The sequence below is a fragment of the Meleagris gallopavo genome, chromosome 10 (assembly GCF_000146605.3).
Source record: "Meleagris gallopavo isolate NT-WF06-2002-E0010 breed Aviagen turkey brand Nicholas breeding stock chromosome 10, Turkey_5.1, whole genome shotgun sequence".
NCBI classification, from domain to species: Eukaryota; Metazoa; Chordata; class Aves; order Galliformes; family Phasianidae; genus Meleagris; species Meleagris gallopavo.
The window spans coordinates 28,533,892-28,542,160 of NC_015020.2; positions in this window are offsets into that span (position 1 = coordinate 28,533,892).

Here is an 8,269-nt window from a genome sequence, read left to right on the forward strand (position 1 = left end):
AGAAAAAAAAAAAGATAGTATGTGTAGTGCAACATTGTCTAAATGTAACTCAAACGTGAGACGCAAGACTAAAATAGAACACGATTATATTTGTTCAGAAAAGCAACTGTAGCAGAGAAGAAATGAGATGACTGTTCCTTTGCTCCGCTTGGTGTTGCTTACTTCTGCTATCTCGTGAAGTGGTAGAAGAATTCATTCCACCAGCACACGTCCTAGTGCACTCAGCTTCTCACAATATCCTCACTGCAACCACCTGGGGAATAAGTAACAACTGACTTGAACACAGAACAATTGTAAATTAACATAGAGTCGACAAGCACAGCACTAACATGCTAATCATTGTCTGTTCCCCTCCCCCAGTTACTGAATTCCTGAGGGCAAGCAAAATAGCTTACAGCTGATGAGGTCTGAAGGCCACGTATGAATCATTTCTTGTCTCTTGAGCATCCTGAGTCATTGTCATTGTGAACAAAACAATATTATTTATTTATCACCCATCACTGTTAGCATCTGGGTGCCAAGCAGAGTTTAAAATCTTTATGTTGGCAGGCAGAGCAGTACAGCCCAAGCTCTAGATCATGTCATATGGTTATTAGATGTCATTGTTGTTAACAGCAGCTTTTTCCTTTATTTTGTCTTCTACTGCTGCTGTCACTCTGGCACTTGCAGCAAATTGTTTTTCTTCTCCCATTGTCTGAGACTTTGGAAGAAGGCAATGACTGTGTAGAGCTGAGAGCTGAGCCTAGGAGATAAGCAGAAAGCAAGAGCTGGGGGATTTGCTGTTAATGTAGCTCCAAGTGCTGCCATGTTATCAGCATTTTCGTACTGTAAAAGTCAGTTGCCACTGTCTATTGTTTTCATACGTATCATTCACATGCATTTTAAATAAAGCTGACTTTTTGGTCAGCGATTCCCAGTCCATTTACCTTTCGCCTCATTTACACACTTATTCATAAAACTAGCTGGAGAGCTGTTTTTTTGTCTAAACAAGTCCTGCATTTCCTTTGAGTGATTCCTCCTACATTAACAATGAAAACCATGTAGAGAGCATTTTATTTGACTTTAAAAAAAAAAAAAAGGCAACAACATATCGAGAAATACCCATTTCATGAGATCTTCTAAATTTGTTATCTTATTAATCTGTAATTGTTGGATTTGAGCTCCTCAGCTTTCAGGTCAGTTGTTTGCCTCAAAGATGCTTTTAAAAGATGTGTTAAGTATCTGCAAAAAGCAGACCCAAAGAACAAAAGGACAGGCAATATTTCTGCTTCTAGAGAGTCTGAAACATGAAATCTCACCAGCCTTCAGTCGCTCACTCACCTGGGAGTATTTGAATTTTGGAGTGCTCTACTTGGATATTTATGGTCATTTGTTGTTTTTTTCCCCAGAACTGTTAAGTCCTGCTGAGTTTAATGGAAATATATGAGTAGGTGTTATGTTCTTATATGTCAACAGATTTCCCACTAAAAAACAACAACAAAAAACACACACAAACATTAGAATGTTTGGAAGACATTAAAAAAATTTGGACCTAAGTCACACAGTCCTCAGAAAAGACACTGACAACCCACAAATATGAAGCCTTTGGAAATGCTCTGTATGCAAATGATTCCTCACACAGAAAATACAAGATAAATTAGGAACTATTCACTCAGATTTTTAAGCCTTGAAGTCAAATAACCATTTGGTAAAACCAAAATTTCAACAACAAAAGAAAGAATCCTGGAAGTTCTTTCCTTACTTTACTTACATGTAGAATGGCCCTCATTCTCACATGCTTTAATTACAGATACCTAAAACTCAGAGGTTAAGAGCTTTAAAAGGGCACCCAGAAAACTCATAGCTGGAGGAGCACTGAGATGCCTGTGGAGCAACGGCAGTAATTTGTAACAGCACTGCACTGCCAGAGACTTGAAATCACATCTCTAATTTCTATTCCCACATGCATGTATCATTGTTCGATTTCTCTCACAGAGAGGAGCACAGGGCCCTGGTTGTAGGATTTATTTGTTTTTAACAACTGTTTCTGTCTGTTTTTAATTACACTGGCACAGAAATTGTGCTGTCACCTGAAGCTACTGTCATACCATCTATTGGTCCTAAAGGCAACGCAGGGATAACTGGCTGTGAACAATGCTTCTGTAACAAGCTATTAGGCAAGGACATGAGGAATAGAGATTTCTCAAGAATGCAGTTACATTACACAGTTTCTTCTATCCACTGATCAATGTGAATATAGTGACTTCATCACAAAACACAGTAGAAAATTGTATATGATCTCTTTACTTAAGATGCAACCATCTCCATGTTATTCCAAAGGGTATCCAGGAATTAGGGAAAATGGAACAAGTTAGTATGGTGACAAGAAATATATGTAAATGAGGATTAGGCTGCACATTCTCCAATAATTCCAACTAAATCCATTACTACCTTCTTTCTATATTGCTAGATGCCCAGTAGTAGACAACAAATCCTCTGCAAAGCTCCATCCATCCAAAATAAATAAATAAATAAACAAATAATAAAAAATAATTTTAAAAAATTACCTGATTAATGCATAAGAAAGGGGAAAAAAATCTGCTGCAGGTATAAATGAACTCAACCAAAAGCAGAGAAGGGAAAACTAATGTAATAAGATGTTGGTTAAAAATCCAGATAATCCTGCAGATTTATTGACTGTTAGCACATCTTACTGATAAGAGGTGAATTTTCTAGTGAAGATTTATTGTGAAGGTTACCCATGAAAATTTTCTCAGGACAAGGAAAGACAAGGTATTAATGTTAACTTGTGATAATGTACCCATGTTTGACAAGAAAGGTAAATTTCCAGTCATGTGAAACACCTGAAGTGAGAGACTATAATGTTTTAATGGTTTATGTTGATCTAAACTTTTCATTTTATTTTGATCTATATTTTGTAATATAGATCTTCTTTGACAAAAACAAATCTAGAACTTCCACTTCAAAATTGTTGAAAACGCAAGCAACTGCTATGCAGCCTCATTTCATGTTGACTGCCACTGGATTATTAATTGCACGTAAGTATGTGCAAAAATGCCTCATTATTAACATCTCAGCACGAAATATGTGATTTCTCAGATGGTGCGTGTATGACAACCGTGCAGGGAAATGATCAGAGAGCTAAACAGCTCTGCAGTAGGGTGCTCAATTACTCACCCGGAAAGTGTGATATAAATCGGGCTGCATGAGCCACGTGTACCAAGAGCTTGGCTCAGACCACAACTCCCATTCAGGCACTGTTTGTACTGAAACATAATTAGTTTGTTATATTACTGGTCTTCTAAACACTGTGTCCGTTACAGAGTTATACCCTCTACACTCAATGTTCTCTTATCTCTTGTTCTTTATTACCAAGTCCTGAGTACTCTATTCCATCTGCCAACATTGAATATTGTTTGCATTATTTAAACCATAAAAGCAGGTTTAGCCCTTTCTGCATTCACCCCATAATCTACAAGATTCACTCGGAAATACATTACCACTGATTGTTTAAAAGGTTGTTGCTATAGCACCTATAATATCTTTCAGGGTCTTAATGATATCAGATATATAAAATGCAAACTTACACATTATGGTACATCATGTAAGTAATGAAGAAAAAAAGGAATTTAGTGGAAATATATTCTAATATTAAAAAAAAAGAATATAAACAGGCTATTTACATTTCAGCAATTAGTGGACACAATAAAAAAAAAATTAAACATATGTTGTTGGAAGTGTACCAGACATGGAATTTTATTACTTTATGTATAATATTATCATATTATGTACATATGTCTGCCATTTCAAATTGTTTAGGAAGTTTAAAATATATATTTTTTAATTACTGAGTAATTCAAAGTTATTATCTTTTGCTTTGCTTTCATTTGAAAAAGACAATTTTGACAGCACATTAAAAGTTGGGTGGAGACCTCAATAATGTGAAGGATAGAAGGCTTAGGAGTTTGTAATTCTTCTTTAACAGTACAGAGCTGAAAGCACAACAGCAAAACCTCAGAAAACAAAATAGACTTACAGGTATAGAAAAAAGGTAATACAAGGTCACATTTCCCCTTGATGTATTCAGACTCTCTTTAGAGTCACTTGACCTGGAATTAACAAGGTAATGTAGGGTCACTTGATAGCACAGAAACTAAATAGGTTAGCACTGGCAGTATTGTGAAAAGAAGTTGTAAAATACTGTCAGCCTTTGTTCTGTGTTCTTAAAGGCGAAATATAGAAAACCAAGTAGGTCAGATAAAGAGCCATCCCTGCCTGTTAGAACCCAACAGAAATGTCTATAATGCTCCATTAGCCTCAATCACATGAGGACTGGCTACCAGGCAAGAGTAGTCAGTATTACAAAATAAATAAATAAATAAATAAATGTATCCCTGTGTAAGACTATTCTTCAGCATCTATTCAGACATCTGCTAATAAAAGACAAGCAATCATGAGAAGATACTGCCAGGATATTTACAAAGTTTGATTGAAGCTGGTTCCTCAATAACTGAGGTGACAAAGGCAATTGAGAAAACAGTGGAAAAGGCAGTGAATAAGTTTAGAAAGTATACTGAAATTAAAATTGTTAATTAAAATTCTGGGTCTTCTCTCTAGGTTTCCTAATTCAGCCCTATGAATTTGTAACAAAGCACACTCTTCTGTATTACTGTTTCTTGGCAGCAAAAAGTTCTAAATAACACTGTGATACTGTTGTATGCCCTCTGCTTCATCCTTCATTAGCATTTCACTTTAAACAGCCAAGTCATTACTATGTGCAGTAGTAATAAAAAGATGTCTCTACAGTTCCCCTATAAAAGAAAATACCAGTAGGTTGCATTGCCAGCCAGCTGTCCTGCAGCATCTCTCCAGGAACTCAGCACAACTTGATCCTACTTATGTTGGGTGATTACTGATTAACTCACTTTCTGCTGATGAAAATGGCTCAGCAGGCACCATCCCAAAAATGCTTGTATTAGGATAAAGGGACCAAGGTCTCATTTTTGTGCTAACATTCTTCCATTGCCGTGTCACAGTGTCCACGTTATTTGAAGTTCAGTGTTCACTCATTCCCACACTGCTGGAGGCTGCAACATCCCTTCACCGAGTCCTTCCTCAGGCCCCGTTCCCCACATTCTGGCACTACCTTGACACAAGACTGACTTGATTAGCCAAATCCACTTGTGATCTAAGTTTTCCAGGTTTTGGGCTCACTTCACTGTGAGGGTGGTGAGGTGCTGGAACAGGTTGCCCAGAGAGGCTGTAGATGCCCAGTCTCTGGAGGTGTTCAAGACCAGGTTGGATGGGGGCCAGGGTAACCTGGTCTAGTACGTAATCTAACAGTTGGCAAACCTGCCTATGGCAGGGGAATTGGAACCTGGCAATCCTTGAGGTCTTTTCCAACTCAAGCCATTCTATGGTTTCTCTGTCTGGTTCAAGGCTTTGTGAAAGAATTCAAACTAGTGAAACATTTGTCTCTCTTGTTACTGCCAACCTGTGTAAGCAACAATAAGGAAAATGCAATGGACTGTCAGACCAGCCTTTCTGTAGAACCACAGCAGCTGTGTGCAGACCAGCCAGCGCTGACTGTTACGATGGCCAGATAATTAGGCACAGCTGAGATGATTATGCCCAAGACGCCTGTGAAGATAGCTGCATGCACAGAAGAATTAAGCTACAGCTGAGAATCCAGTGCAGGACTTTTAACAGCACCCAATGACACCCAGTTTCCACTGCTATTAGGACCAGCATGGTGTATCTGACAGAATGCCTATAGCATTATACAGCTCTACTGGCCACTCTCATTCTGTGAGGACTTTTCCTTCACAAGTACTAACCCACAGCCAAACATTTCAATTTGGAAAGCCCTCTGGAAGTATTTTAACCACAGAGGATGAACTATTACAGACTTCTTGGCCATTCATATTATTCTGCATCCAGGAATTCTCTGCAGGAATAGATGGTTTCAGACAGTGTTTTCATAAATAAGACTGAACACAACAAGGAAAGAAAAACTAACCCACAAACTAGAGGGAAATCCTTTACTAGCTTAAAAATTGTCTTGAATTGGTTGGTTAAAGCTTCTTTTCAGAACTTCTAGTATATTTTTCAAAGAAAACGGTTTTCTTGTCCTATAAGCGGAAGAGGAAAGCAAGCTCTTTCAATTAGTTTTGAGCAGAGTACATTTATTTAGCTTGTTCTAACATCTTTGAAAAGAGCTGAGTGAATGCCAACATGCTTGCTAACAAAAAGTAATTTTATGCTGTATTCTGTACATAAAGCTTCATTTTAATTGGAGTTAATATTTCCAGTGAAGATATTAACTTTTACAGAATCTTTTCAAACAGTTTCAGTGATTGCATGTCAGTGGTCTGTTATAGGCTTGAATTTTTCTTTCTCGACTTGAGGAGATATGATCTCTCCCCAGCTTTCAGTGCTTGTTTATGGAACTTGCAATATTTCCCAAGAGTGCTCACACCATTTTTTTTTTCCAGAAAGGCATAGCTTCATGCCAAATCAAAAACGGAATCACTGAGGGACTAAGCCAACTTTGAACATAAATTTCTCCACTGGCACCAATTTATATAGCACCTGCTCCTAATCATGTCAGAAGAGAAAAGCTGCATAAATGCAGAGAGATAGGCAGCACAATTGGTGCTGCACCAAGTCATAGCAACAGCCCAGTGAAGAAGCTAAAGATGGACTTTTACTTTCTCTCAAATTCATCTGGCCCAGAATAAGAGAAAACCACCCCAGCTGTGCAGCATAGTGTTGGAGCAAGAGGTCTGCTGTGGGACAGAAAATTCATTCTGGGTATTTCATAGTTAGTTTCAAGGAAAATTTTCAGTTGTTAGAGTTACCTGGGCAGGTTTGCTTCAGTACAATAAGACAGGAGTCACATTACCTGATCCAATGGCAGAGAAGTCAAAGCAAGAATGAAGAGTTAGGGGCAAGAGAATTCTTTTACTGAAGCAGTCAGACCAAAAAAAGAAGAATGTCTTCTTTTCGTAGGACTAGAGGTGCCTTCGATCCCTTCAGCATATGTTCCTGTTGTGTTAGATAATAAATCAAATCTAACTTAACTTTTGTTAGGATTGCTTAATCTAAGTGCCACATTTCTGAAGATACAGCCACAAAGAGACATCAACATGTGCTGTCCACCCTGAGACAATATAAGCTCTTTGAGAGTACTGAATACATGATCTTGGTACTGCCATGTGACGTAGGACAGGTTACCACATCTCTGTTCTTATTTTGTAATCTCTGTTAATTAGATGTAGCCACTTTGTGTACAAAATGCCTTTTTAGTTCACACCACTGTTTTACTGCGTACACATTCCCTCAAATCTGCGGTCACGCTGTCTGAAGCAGTCACAGAGTCTTGTAGTTTTTCCTTGTTGCATGTTACAGCTCCTAGATACACTCCCAGTGTTATTAACATTGCCTCTGCTAACAAGCAGAAGGAAGGAAAGCATTTGCAGGATGAGTAAGGCCAGCACAAAATGACAAAGCTGTTTACTGTTGTTGGCTGTATTTGCTTGTACAAAAAGATAATTGCCTGATCCAATCATGGGATGTCATTGACTTATTTTATCCACAAGCTGTGGGTGTCAGAACACTGAAGAGTCTAGCAAACCACAACCAGAGCTATTGCCTGATTAGAGCTGCTTAGTCCCTAAGGACAACTTAATTCACACTTGGAAAAAAAGAGATAACAAAAAAAGGGTAAGGATTTTACCAATCCCATTTTGATTCCATTTACAAGACTTTTAAGTAATAAATTCAGCTTCCACCTGTAAATAGTATTTTAAAAATGGAACAGGTGTTGTTTTACCTCTATATAATGGATTTGGGAGAAGCACAGTAGCAGAGATTATTTGAACAGATGCTGCCTTCCATAACAGAAGGGCAATGATGGGATTTTAATCACTAGGCTAGTATATATTCCATGAAGTTTATTACCAATATAGAAATCTGTAGGAGCACTGCACTGATTTCTGGAATGGGATGTTACATTCATACCCACCTATATTAACAATAATAGAGCTAGAGATAAATTATAGAGAGAACTAAGCATCGGAGAAACATGAAATGTTGTATTTCATCTTTCAAGAAATATCATTCCATTTCTCATTCTTTCCTCACTTTTCCAGATGATTATTTTCATCTTCTGGCAAATTGACTGTCTAGGTACAAATCAGTCTACATCTGTCTTCCACATTAGATTCCTTTTCCCTGTCAGAAGGCGAGTATTTTCCTCTAAAATGCT